The following is a 14882-nucleotide window of genomic DNA, read 5'->3' as shown; positions in this document are numbered from 1 at the left end:
GGGGTGTGCGTAATTATTCAGCCCCCTGAGTCAATACTTTGTAGAACTACCTTTTGCTGCAATTACAGCTGCCAGTTTTTAGGGTATGTCTCTACCAGCTTTGCACATCTAGAGACTGAAATTCTTGTCCATTCTTCTTTGCAAAACAGCTCCAGCTCAGTCAGATTAGATGGACAGCATTTGTGGACAGCAGTTTTCAGATCTTGCCACAGATTCTCGATTGGATTTAGATCTGGACTTTGACTGGGCCATTCTAACACATGGATATGTTTTGTTTTAAACCATTCCATTGTTGCCCTGGCTTTATGTTGAGGGTCGTTGTCCTGCTAGAAGGTGAACCTCCGCCCCAGTCTCAAGTCTTTTGCAGACTCCAAGAGTTTTTCTTCCAAGATTGCCCTGTATTTGGCTCCATCCATCTTCCCATCAATTCTGACCAGCTTCCCTGTCCATGCTGAAGAGAAGCACCTCCAGAGCATGATGCTGCCACCATCATATTTGACAGTGGGGATGGTGTGTTCAGAGTGATGTGCAGTGTTAGTTTTCCGCCACACATAGCATTTTGCATTTTGGCCAAAAAGTTCCATTTTGGTCTCATCTGACCAGAGCATCTTCTTCCACATGTTTGCTGTGTCCCCCACATGGCTTGTGGCAAACTGGAAACGGGACTTCTTATGCTTTTATGTTAATAATGGCTTTCTTCTTGCCACTCTTCCATAAAGGCCAACTTTGTGCAGTGCACAACTAATAGTTGTCCTATGGACAGATTCCCCCACCTGAGCTGTAGTTCTCTGCAGCTCGTCCAGAGTCACCATGGGCCTCTTGACTGCATTTCTGATCAGTGCTCTCCTTGTTCGGCCTGTAAGTTTAGGTGGACGGCCTTGTCTTGGTAGGTTTACAGTTGTGCCAAACTCCTTCCATTTCTGAATGATCGCTTGAACAGTGCACCGTGAGATGTTCAAGGCTTGGCAATCTTTTTGTAGCCTAAGCCTGCTTTAAATTTCTCAACAACTTTATCCCTGACCTGTCTGGTGTGTTCTTTGGACTTCAGGGTGTTGTTGCTCCCAATATTCTCTTAGACAACCTCTGAGGCCGTCACAGAGCAGCTGTATTTGTACTGACATTAGATTACACACAGGTGCACTCTATTTAGTCATTAGCACTCATCAGGCAATGTCTATGGGCAACTGACTGCACTCAGACCAAAGGGGGCTGAATAATTAAGCACACCCCACTTTGCAGTTATTTATTTGTAAAAAATGTTTGGAATCATATATGATTTTCGTTCCACTTCTCACGTGTACACCACTTTGTATTGGTCTTTGACGTGGAATTCCAATAAAATTGATTCATGTTTGTGGCAGTAATATGACAAAATGTGGAAAACTTCAATGGGGCCGAATACTTTTGCAAGATACTGTATTTTGTTGATTTTCAAGGTGTTTCCATTATTTTGTTCAACCCTTGGTTTGTAGATGTAGGAAGTTTGTCTGATGCTGAAACCAGAATAATTAACGTAAAAATAGGTATCCTGAATAATTTACTGCATACTACTATTTGTCACTATGGTGCCTCTTTGTTTATTATAAAGTTAATGTCTCATTTAAGCTGAAATAACTTTAAAATACTGGCAACAATTCCAAACCACACTACCTTGAAACAGTTTTCAGATGTGTATATAGGACTTCTCAGAACTCTCATTTTTCAGTTGTTGGTTAGTTTAGAGCATAATATGAAGTCTGCACATACCTGGAATGATTCCTTAAAGAGAACCCGAGGTGGGTTTGAATAATATTATCTGCATACAGAGGTTGGATCTGGCTATACAGCCCAGCCTCTGTTGCTATCCCAAACCCCCCTAAGGTCCCCCTGCACTCTGCAATCCCTCATAAATCACAGCCACGCTGCTGACAAACAGCTTGTCAGAGCTGGCTGTGTTTATCTCTATAGTGTCAGTCTGCTGCTCTCCCCGCCTCCTGCAGAACTCCAGTCCCCGCCTGCATCCCTTCCCTCCCTGCTGATTGGAGGGAAGGGACGGGGGCAGGGACCGGAGCTATGCAGGAGGCGGGGGAGCAGCTGAGACTGACACTACAGATGTAAACACAGCCTCACAGCACGGCTGTGATTTATGAGGGATTGCAGAGTGCAGGGGGACCTTAGTGGGGTTTGGGATATCAACAGAGGCTGGGCTGTATAGGCAGATCCAGCCTCTGTATGCAGATAACATTCTTTAAACACACCTCGGGTTCTCTTTAAAGTGGTCTGAAACTTTGACATAACATTCAATAACACAGTGTTTTCCTACTTTTTATTATCTATACAGTTATTATATTTGCTTTTGTACACAAGTAATATTGTCTGTTTTCAAATTAAAAAGTTCCCAAAGTTCAGCTGCTCTGAAAGCTGCCATTGCATTTTATTCAAGCTGCTTTTTATTTTATCTTCTAGTGAGCTGTTCTGAACTGTGTGTATGCTTGAAGCACAGGAAGCTCCTTTCAGTTGTTACACAAAATGTAACGACTGAGGAATGTAAACAAAATATACTGTTATCTCCACTTCGGATCGAATCCTAAGCTGAAGGGGCTTTCCATGGCAGGACAATGTGCTGTGTTTAACTGTTTGAATGCTGTTCTACTACAATTTATGTTTGTGCCAGTAGGTTTAAGGCTGTAAGGAATCTATTAGAGCAAAGAAGAAATGCTGAGTTTCAGACCATTTTAACTGATCTTATGACTTATCTCCCCTTGGGCTCTACCCAATTCCAGGTGATAAGAAACACACTGTGGGCCTGATCGAGTTAATTTTTTCTGCTACGTTTTCTCAGAGGAGATAATTTTTCATCTTCTGATTAAAATAAATTTGGTACTCTGCAAATGAAAAAGTACCAAAAAGTAGGTGAAAAAGTACTGTCCAAATTATTGTGGGTATTTATTTGCTTGCTGGTGGCTTAAAAGGCATTTGATTTAAAATGTGAAAATATCAACTAGGAGAAAAACGTAGGAGAAGTGAATTGCATCAGGCCCACATGTGTGAATTGCTCATCACCTGACATTGCTTAGGAGTTAAAGAGAAACTCCGACCAAGAATTGACCTTTATCCCAATCAGTAGCTGATACCCCCTTTTACATGAGAAATCTATTCCTTTTAACAGACCATCAGGGGGCGCTGTATGGCTGATATTGTGGTGAAACCCCTCCCACAAGAAAAAAGAAAAGTACATACTCTTGGCAGTATCCTGTCTGTGAACCTTGCTGCATTGTGGGAAATAGTTGTTTACAGCTGTTTCCAACTGCCAAAAAAGCTTGCAGCAGCTACATCACCTGCCAACAGTAAAAATGTCACCATGTAATAAATGACGGAATGTAAATCAGGGATTTAAAAGATTTTACAATGGGCAAACACTGACTAAATTATTTATACATAATTATTGTAAAAATTAAGCACTTTTTTTTCTTACATTACTGTCACTGGAGTTCCTCTTTAAAGTCAAATTCAATTGCTGGCTTCACCTGGCTGATGGCTGAGTCTCACTCAGGCAAATAAAAGTAATTCACATGAGTGTTGCTAGTAGTTTCTAGGCGATTTTTGAGTGAGGGTTTGTGAAGCTGTCTTTCAGCACCACAGCACTACTACCTCACTCCTTTGTGGAACCATTGCATCTCCCTTCACTCCCACTACAGTGCTGAGCACCCTGACACTCTCCTAGTGTCCACTGTTACAGTGCCAGGCACCTCCACACTCTCCTGACGTGTGCCTCTTCAGTGCAGGGCACCCCAACACTCTACTGTTATCCACTGCAACAATGCTGGGCTGTCACGTACCTGGGATGCATGAATCCTCTGTGTGGCTGGGTTGGGCGCAGCCCCAGAGTCCAGGTGGGTGCACCCAAAAGTGACTGCTGAGTGTGACTGGATAATCTGGTACACCAGACAGAAGACGTAGTCAGGGATAAGCCAGGAGTCCATTACCAGGAAATAAGTCCGAAATAGGTGAGGTACACGTTGAATAGTCAAAGGATTTCCCAGGATCAAAGCCAGTTCATAAGAGTTAAAGTCTCTCGGGAACTCAGGGATCAGGAACACAGGAAACCTGATGTGATGCTCAGGCAACCAGCCTGAGACCAGGAAGTGCTTATAAAACATAATGCAGGAAGTGAGCTCACCTGCTCAAATGCAAACAGGGATGCATAATGGATTCCAGCCACTAGATGTCGCGGGAACGTCTAAAGGTCCTGGAAGGGAAAACAGTTCTGTAGTCAAAGTCCTGAGGTGGTGGGTTGCCATGGGCAACCACTTGCTGAGGCATGACATGTGCACCTTAATCTACAGCTATGCAGCCTGCATATCTTCACATGATGATCATGTCTCATTATATTTAATAATGGGATTTCTTAAAGCTTTTGCATACATGACAATTTAATGTTATGTGTATTCACTTTTTTTTTTAGCTATTATGGAAGCACAAGCAATTACAGACAGACACACACATGTTTCTTTATTATGTAAGATATTCTCAGGAATAAATGATTTTACTATATTTTTGATGGAAGTAATACGTTAATAATTATTGATGGAGCTAGCATGTAACATACTAAAATGACAATACTATATTTTAATTCTACAGGCTCTCTGCTTTTAGCATATACAGTATATAGTTTAAAAGTGCTTAAGGGGTAATAAACTTTCCAGCCTGTAATGTGAGTGTTTTGTAAACTGACTTGACCACCAGAGGAAGGGAGAGCTTTGTGGTAAAGAGGTCCCTTATTTTATTTTAGAGAAAATAAATAAAGTTTGAAATGTTTGCACACGTCTTTACCTTTTTGAGTTTTTTTTTCTGTTCTTTTCAGTGTTACTATGTTGGCTTGGCTGTAATTTATACCCTTGATATTTCTGGTTAACATATACATTACATTTATTATTTTTACTTTTAGCCACTTGAGGACCTACCCTTTACCCCCCCCCCCCCCCCGTAAGGACCAGCGCTGTTTTAGCTGATCTGTGCTGGGTGGGCTCTGCAGCCCCCAGCACAGATCAGGGTGCAGGCAGAGTGACCAGATCGCCCCCTTTTTTCCCCACTAGGGGGATGATGTGCTGGGGGGGTCTGATCGCTCCTGCCTGCCGGGTGTTGCGGGGGGGGGGCACCTCAAAGCCCCCCTCCGCGGCGAAATTCTCCCCCTCTCTCTCCTACCTGGCCCCCCCTGGTGATCGGGGCTGCACAGGACGCTATCCGTCCTGTGCAGCCAGTGACAGGCTGTCCCCTGTCACATGGCGGCGATCCCCGGCCGCTGATTGGCCGGGGATCGCCGATCTGCCTTACGGCGCTGCTGCGCAGCAGCGCCATACAATGTAAACAAAGCGGATTATTTCCGCTTGTGTTTACATTTAGCCTGCGAGCCGCCATCGGCGGCCCGCAGGCTATTCACCGAGCCCCCCGCCGTGAATTGACAGGAAGCAGCCGCTCGCGCGAGCGGCTGCTTCCTGATTAATCAGCCTGCAGCTGGCGACGCAATACTGCGTCGCTGGTCCTGCAGCTGCCACTTTGCCGACGCACGGTATAAGCGTGCGGTCGGCAAGTGGTTAATGATAAAGACTTATGAACTTACTGTGATATATAGCTTAATTTTGGAAGTATACTTGCTTATTGTAATCTTTCATTGACCTTTTTGTGATAATAAGTCATTGTGAGTGCTTGCTCTAATTATGCATGCATATAATTAAGGTCCCTGTTAAAAAGGGCACCAGATATAAATGATATTCATGTTACTGTTTAGTAAAATGGGTGCCAGGATATGCCATAAAATATCATATATAATACGGATGTTCTACTTTTTCCTTACTGTAACTTCTATTTTTACATTTAGTAAAATGGCCACCAGTAAAAGTGATAAAATATTGGTTAATTTACCATATATAGTAAAATATCTGTAATATTTACAGATTTTTTACTACTAACCTGTTCCCTACTCTCACACAGAACCCTCCCCTGGTGGTGCCTAACCATAACCCCCCCAGAGGTGCCTAACCTCAACCTCCACTGGTGGTGCCTAACCTCAACACTCCTGGTGGTGCCTGACCTTAACCCCCTCTCCCCCCCACGGGCATCTAACCTTAATCCACTGTTTTCTGTTTGTGTAATATAAATTAGTATATGTTCATCTGTGGTTTTATGACATATAGAATAAAAAAATGATAATTGAGGCATCAAAACGTAGCAAACATTTTTTTATATATAGTTTTTTTTTCCCAAGAAAGCATAGAGGTAACAGCTTTAGAAATGATTATACAGTTTTAGAAACAATAATTTGTTTATTAATGGGTTAGAATAATGGATAAAGTTGGTATGGGAATGAAAACTACAGATAACAAGCAATATATTTGTTTTATATTTACACGGCACCCTTTTTATACACTTGGAGTCAATAGAGAATAGATTTGCATTGATGTGAATGGGGCACCCTTTGTTATAGGCCCCATTATTACTTGCTACCCTAATTATTGTATTGTGTGCATTGTATCTGTTTTCAAACGTCAGTTTCCCATCCTTCCATTTGATTTTGTTCTTTCATCTCATGGCTATAAAGATTTTAATAGTTTGCTCCTCTTCGCCTTTGCCTGTATTTGATCAGCTGGCATTTCTTTAGTATTTTAAGGTTTTATTTTCTTATGAGCACCTAGAGAGAATTTTCTGCAATATGCTCATAAACTGAGAAACCATTACAGAAAATTAAAGAGCAAAAAGAAGGAAACAGCAAAACACAGAGCAACAGTGACATTTAATTTTAGAACTACTCCTGCTATAGCATTTCATAAGATAGTAAGAAAAAACTTGCAAACCACCATAATTGGGAAACTTAGTTTTAAGCACATTTAACTGAAAACAGTGCAATAAACTAAATAAACAGTATAAATATAATATAAGTGGATATCTGGTATAATGTTACATATAATGAATCTGATCCAAAGGCGCCCAAATTATATGCTTCCCTGTGCAGCAAAGCAACCCCTCCATGGCCATAAAAAATAGTGTCATGCATACTGATCTCCAGGCCTGTGTCACTTTAAGATGAGCTACAAAAAACAAGATAAATTATAAATTTTGGTTTGTTTTACAAAACTAGTGGTATTTTGAGACTCTTCAGATGTGTTAGTGTTTGGGTAATTAGCAGTCTATTGCATTTAAAATTATCACAGAGATCATGTCCCAAGACCCTTTCCTGGGTGCCACCATTTTGCACTAATCAGCATCATTATATACAAATATCTAGCTATAACTGAGTTTTCAGACTTCAGAGGCAAGGAAAACTTTACTATGCTGATAAGAACTAAGATGCTGATTACACTCAACTGACTTTGCTGCAGGTAACAAACTGTGCTGTAACAGTTTCCTGTGCAACTTCAGACAGTAACTGCATTCTGTGCAGTGTGGGTGGCAGCTGCTAATAGAGGTCATGGAACCCTATTAAAGGAAACCTGAGATGAAAAAAAAGCATCTCTACATACCTGGGGCTTTCTCCAGTCCCCTTTAGGCCATTTGCACCCTCACCCTACTCCTGCACAGGATCTGAATGTTCCTGGTGAAGGGAGCACAATGGGGGGTGCACACGCAGCTGGGCTGCACATACCCAGTATGTGGCCGACCTGCACCAACTGAAGTATTTATCTGGACAGCTAGAAGAGGTTCAAGGTGGCCCAGGAGAACGGCAAGGTAGCCAAGGTATATATAAATGCTTTTTTGGTCTCAGGTACACTTTAAGCAGGGCTGATATGATGTATATCAGGGTCTCTGAACACAATGCAGAACAGCTTATGAGAACATACCACAGTAAACCATGTTTCCTGTGAAATCACCCGTGTGCATGTACGCTCATGTGAATTCACATAACATATCTCAAAGAGGAACTATAAGGAGAAAGAAGGATTATTTAAAATGCGGTATATGAGAGCAATTTAGGTGTACAGATAAGGAGAAGTGGCCAAAAAATCTCCTTACCCTGACAGGTAGGTGCTGTAAAAATGCCAAATGCCGCATGGGAGGATTCATGTTTTCTACTGGCAGCTTGGAACACAGAGCAGTTGACACAGTGCCACTGAAAATTTCTCTTCAAAGCCTCTGTCTCCCGCTCAGCACAAATGCAGGAGGAATTCATGAGCTAATCCTCATACAGGCAGCTTGTACAGTATGACGCTGAGCTCAGTTTTTTTTTTTCTCTAACAAAGTAGGAGATTCTTGTGACATTTTTAAACATCACTACCCATAAGGCAATGTGGACAAGGGCTATACAGCCATGAATCAACCTCATCTGTTGGGCGGGGTTTGCGCCTTAAAGGGGAGAACACATAGTAATCTTGATTCAATGCTAGGAAATACCGGGTTCTCGCCTATAAAGTGCTTGTGATCTACACACAGGTGGTGAGTAGTTTAGAACCTTACAGTTTCTCTTTAAATACACCAGCTCTATACTTTAAAATACATTAATTTGTTTGTTTACTTTTTACCTGTAGTTTCAGTGTTTTACACTGTTGAGGAGAATAAACATGTAAACTCTATATTTTCATTTTCTTCGTGTGTGAAATCATTTCTTTGCAGATCTTATGTGTTATAGGCATTTTGTTCATGGCAATGATGTTCATTCTGATGGCAATTACTACTATTATAATTTGTATAATTATTTTATTACCTCATCTGAATGCACTTTGTATCTGTAACAGATGGGGATAGCTTTTCTGTAATTTCAGGCAGTACCAGATATGGTAAAATATTAATTGATGTAAAAGCCGTGTTTTATTTATAGGCAAAACATTATCTGTTTGCATTTATAGATGCTACATACAGATGGACTGTGTTTGTCTGGGATAAACTCTGCTAATGAAGCAATTCCCCTTGCTATGTTTCATAAACAACAGCTAGACCTAAATAAAAACTTAGTGACCATAAAAACAGAATACTTTGTGATGTGCTGCTGATATCACACAATGCTGCTGATATTACACAACACAGACTTTTTTAAAATAATTTTTTCATCAGTCCTTTCCTTACCAGCTTATTTATTTTTAATCTTGCCAAACATTTAGCAGCTTGATGATTTTTTTCTTCAGGGCTTTACCACTGAAATATAATGACTTAACTACAGAGAATTTGTAGAGGCAAAGACAAGTGTATACTCTAGCCCAGCATCACCACCAACCAGGCCAGCCAGCCCAGCATCACCACCAGCCAGCATCACCACAAGCAGCCAGCCAGCATCCCCACCAGCCAGCATCACCCTCAGCCAGCTCGCAACACCACCAGCCAGCCAGCATCACCACCAGCCAGCCAGCATCACCACCAGCCACTGACCACACCCCAGTGGTGTGGTCAGACCATCACATAATACAGTCTACTATTGAACATCACCCTATCAAGCAGCACCTGAAGAATCAAAATCCGTCCCCTGAATAAATTAACATCGGAGAGGTTAACTGCCAACCTGGATTTTACAAATCTGCTCCACAGTCAAATGGACCCCAACACTCTAGTAGCCCAGTACAACAACACGATATATGAAACACTTGACAGTATTGCCCCATGGCGCACCAAATCAGCAACCAAAAAGCAGAAAGCTAATTGGTTTGACAAAACCATCATGGATCTAAAAAAGAAAGGGCGCAGACTAGAAAAGACAGTGGCGTAAATCAGGGTTTGAGGAGCACGACTCTAGCCTAGTCCAACACCTCAGACAATACTAACAAGCAATAACCAAGAAAAAAAATCAGACTTTATCTCGCACAAAATATCTACAGCCAACAACAGAGCTGCTCAACTCTTCCACACAGTGGAATCACTCTGCAATCCTTCCTGCCTAAAAGCCCAAACCACATTCTCCAGGGAAAGGTGTGAAGAATTCTCTGCCTTCTTCATAAACAAGGTGTCCGCCATCCGTGCCAGCATTACACCAACAACATCAATTGACCACTGGACTTTGCATATGCCTACTACCGTACCACCATGGCAAGTCTTTGACACTCTGAAGTAGATTTTGGAATTCTCATTCAAAGTCTCCGCCCCACTACCTGCGACCTGGATCCTGGCCCAACTGGATCCTTAATGCAGTGCCCAGACCTGATCAGGCCAGCACTTCACAAAATCACTCAGTGCTCCTTGCAAAGTGGACTTTTCCCAGAAGAACTAAAGAAAGCCATCATAAAACCCCTCTTGAAGAAACTATCGCTAGATCCTGATTCTGTGACTAACTACAGACCTGTGGCGAACTTACCATTTCTATCAAAAGTTATCGAGAAAGCAGTCGCCAACCAGCTAGAAGCCAGGCTTACGGATAACAACATCTTTGATACTTTTCAGTCAGGATTCAGGAAAAGGTACAGCACTGAAACAGCATTAGTCCGAGTAATGAATGATCTTCTTACTGCAAGGAACAAGGGTGATTGCTCAACTCTGATTCTTCTTGACTTGTCTGCAGCATTTGATACTGTGGATCATTCATGAAATACTAATCCAGCGACTGAAGAATTACTGTGGCCTAAGGGGTACTGTTCTTAGCTGATTTCAGACCTTCCTATCTGGCAGGACACAGCAAGTGTGTCTGAGCACACACTACTCTAATCCAGTGCCACTTGCCTATGGCGTTCCACAGGGTTCTGTACCATCACCATTCCTCTTTGCAGTCTACATGCTCCCACTGGGCAAAATAATCCAGAACTATAGCCTAGGACACCATTGTTATGCAGATGACACACAACTGTATCTGTCCTTCAAGCCTGGCACCCAAGACCCATCAGCATCCATAAATGCATGTCTAGTGGATTTACAAAATTGGATGAACACCAGCTGGCTGAGGCTGAACTCTGACAAAACAGAGGTGTGGGTGGTAGGTGGTCCACACATGATGGATAAAGTTTAAAACGCTTACCACCTCAAACTAGCAATTGGGGGAGATACAGTACAGTATAAAGACTCTGTGCGAAACCTTGGGGTGATCCTGGATGGAAATCTAAAGCTCTTCCTTCTTCCATCTAAGAAATATAGCGAAAATCAAAAACCTTATCCCAGCGGAAAACCTACCTGCCCTGGTTCATGCATTTGTATCCTCCCGCCTAGACTACTGCAACGCCCTGTTCATCAGATCTACAGATAAGGTTCTGCACCCCTTACAGCTAGTACAGAATGCTGCAGCCAGACTCCTAGCCAATGCCCCCCGCAGCTCTACACATCACCCCAGTACTGCAAACACTTCACTGGTTGCCAGTAAAATGGAGAATCAATTTTAAGATCTGCCTGCTGACATTCAAGGCTCTACACCACATGGGACCCAAATACATAGCGGATCTATTGGAACTTTATGCCCCTCCATGCACCCTCGGCTCTGCCAACAAGATGAAGCTGGTTATTCCCAGGATACACTCAACATTTGGTGCTCAGCCAATTACTTAAAAGTTGAAAGCGGTGGGCACATCCAGCATAAAAAAGCCGTGTATTGGAAAAAGTTTAAAAAATTGTGTACAAACAATACAACAGCCACAGTTGCTAGGAGAGCGAGAGGGGGACAAGCATGCACAAGAAAGTCGACAGCTGTTTCGCATTCCTCTAACGAGCGCTTCCTCAGGACCTTTGGTGCTAAGGCCTTTTCCTATGCAGCCCCTACTCTATGGAACTCACTTCCACAATCAGTGCGAGAGGCTCCTTCTCTCGACAGCTTTAAAAAAAGGCTAAAAACTCAACTCTTTTCCCTAGCATTTGAGACTGCATAATGCAGGGTCACAGCGCTTTGAGTCCCCAGGTAGAAAAGCGCTATAAAAATATTAATGTTATTGTTATTGCTACCAGCCAGCCAGCCCAGCATAACCAACAGCCAGGTCAGCTGGTCCTGCATCATCTCCAGCGAGGCCACACAGCCCAGCATCAACACCAGCCAGCCCACCCATCATCGCTACCAGCTAGGCCAGCCAGCCCAGGATCACAGCTAGCCAGCCACCATCACCACCAGCTAGCATCACTGCCAGCCACCCCAGAATCACCGCCAGCCAACCCAGCACACTTCACAGCCAGAATAGCCAGCACTGGATCACCACCAAGCCAACCAAACAGCACCCAGGCCAAAACCCAAGCTAGGTAAGGGAACTGCCTACTATTGTGAAACACTACCTATTTATACAGGTGAAACTCGAAAACTCAGAGTATTGTTAAAAAGTTTATTAATTTCAGTAATTCAACTTAAAAGGTAAAACTAATATATGAAATAGACTCATTACAAGAAAAGCAAGATATTGCAAGCCTTTATTTGTTATAATTTTGATGATTATGGCTTTCAGCTTATGAAAACCCCAACATCAAAATCTCAGACCATTAGAATATTGTGAAAATGTTCAATATTCTAGGCTTAAAGTGTCAGACTCTAATCAGCTAATCAATCCAAAACCCTGGCAAAGGGTTCCCATTTCATATATTAGCTTCACATTTTAAGTTGAACTACTGAAATAAATGGACTTTTTCACGATACTCAGATTTTTTGAGTTTCACCTGTATAGGCAGTGTTTCTCAATGATAGGCAGAGTGTCCCCTCACCTGGCTTTGATATTCTAATTTTTCGAGTTTCACCTGTATTTCTATGTGTGAACACACCTGCCGCACTAAGTGTTGCTATAGGTGGTGCATTGCAGTCTGGCAAGCTGTGTTATGTCATTATGCTTCACTACAGCCCACCACTTTGAATGTACCCTATAGCAGTGTTTCCCAACCGCTGTTCCGCGGCACACTAGTGTGCCGCGGAACGTTGCCTGGTGTGCCGTGCTCTTATCCCCCCTCCCGCCCGTCCCTGCGGCCGCTGCTGTTATTACCTTAGCAGCGGCCGCTCTCCCCTCTCCAGACCATGTATATGCTAGCAGCGTATCTCCGGCTGCTCTGTGTGATGCACTGATGCGGAAGGAGGCAGGGCTCGGTTACCATAGTAACGGCGATACATATCGCCGTTACAGGAAGCCGCTGCCCTCCTTTCTTCCGCATCAGTGCATCACACAGAGCAGCCGGAGATACGCTGCTTGAATATATAGACGCGCCGGAGAGGGGAGAGCGGCCGCTGTTAACAAGGTAATAACAGCCGCGGGGACGGGCGGGAGGCACTAAACTGGCTATACTGGGGCACTATTCTGGGGTACTATACTGGCTATCCTGGGGCACTAAACTGGCTATACTGGGGCACTATTCTGGGGTACTATACTGGCTATCCTGGGGCACTAAACTGGCTATACTGGGGCACTATTCTGGGGTACTATACTGGCTATCCTGGGGCACTAAACTGGCTATACTGGGGCACTATTCTGGGGTACTATGCTGGCTATCCTGGGGCACTAAACTGGCTATACTGGGGCACTATTCTGGGGTACTATGCTGGCTATCCTGGGGCACTAAACTGGCTATACTGGGGCACTATTCTAGCTATACTGGGGCACTATTCTGGCTATACTGGGGCACTATACTAGCTATACTGGGGGGCTATACTGGGGCACTATACTGGCTATACTGGGACACTATACTGGGGCACTAAACTGGCTATACTGGGGCACTATTCTGGGGCACTATACTAGCTATACTGGGGCACAATACTGGCTATACTGGGGGGGCTATACTGGGGTACTATACTGGCTATACTGGGGCACTATACTGGCTATACTGGGGCACAATACTGGCTATACTGGGGGGCTATACTGGGGTACTATTCTAGCTATACTGGGGCACTATACTAGCTATACTGGGGCGCTATACTGGGGCACTATACTGGGGCACTAAACTGGCTATACTGGGGCACTATTCTGGGGCACTATACTGGGGCACAATACTGGCTATACTGGGGTACTATACTGGCTATACTGGGGCACTATACTGGCTATACTGGGGCACTATACTAGCTATACTGGGGGGCTATACTGGGGCACTATACTGGCTATACTGGGGCACTATACTGGGGCACTATACTGGCTATACTGGGGCACTATACTGGGGCACTAAACTGGCTATACTGGGGCACTATTCTGGGGCACTATACTAGCTATACTGGGGCACTATACTAGCTATACTGGGGCACAATACTGGCTATACTGGGGTACTATACTGGGGCACTATACTGGCGGGGCTATACTGGGGCACTATACTGGCTATACTGGGGCACTATTCTGGGGCACTATACTAGCTATACTGGGGCACAATACTGGCTATACTGGGGGGCTATACTGGGGTACTATACTGGCTATACTGGGGCACTATACTGGCTATACTGGGGCACTATACTAGCTATACTGGGGGGCTATACTGGGGCACTATACTGGCTATACTGGGGCACTATACTGGGGCACTAAACTGGCTATACTGGGGCACTATTCTGGGGCACTATACTAGCTATACTGGGGGGCTATACTGGGGTACTATACTGGCTATACTGGGGCACTATACTGGCTATACTGGGGCACTATACTGAGGCAACTAAACTCCCTACACTGGGGCAACTATGCCAGCTATGCAGCCGCACCCCAGCCCCCCCCCCCCCATAGCGGCACTGTCCACTAGGTCGCGCAAACAACCGGGGGCCGCATCGCCCCCACCGCGCGCGCGCGCCGTTCCCCGGAGAAAAATTTGGTCAGACAGTGTTCCCCGGGCCGGAAAAGGTTGGGAAACACTGCCCTATAGGATGCTAGGTTCATGTACATTTAACCACACCCATGACCACTACCACTTTGCAGCTCATGGTCACCTCCATTTTTGCTGTGGCGCAACTCAAGACTTACTTTGTAACTACAGATGCCCCAGATCCCCGGGACCCTAGCAACGTCCCTGTTATAGCTCATTTATGAAATTATGTTTCAGCACTTTCCAAGCCAAATAAACCACTCAAAATAAGT

The sequence above is a fragment of the Hyperolius riggenbachi genome, chromosome 5, assembly GCF_040937935.1.
Source record: "Hyperolius riggenbachi isolate aHypRig1 chromosome 5, aHypRig1.pri, whole genome shotgun sequence".
NCBI lineage: Eukaryota > Metazoa > Chordata > Amphibia > Anura > Hyperoliidae > Hyperolius > Hyperolius riggenbachi.
Note: the sequence above shows the minus strand (reverse complement) of the source record.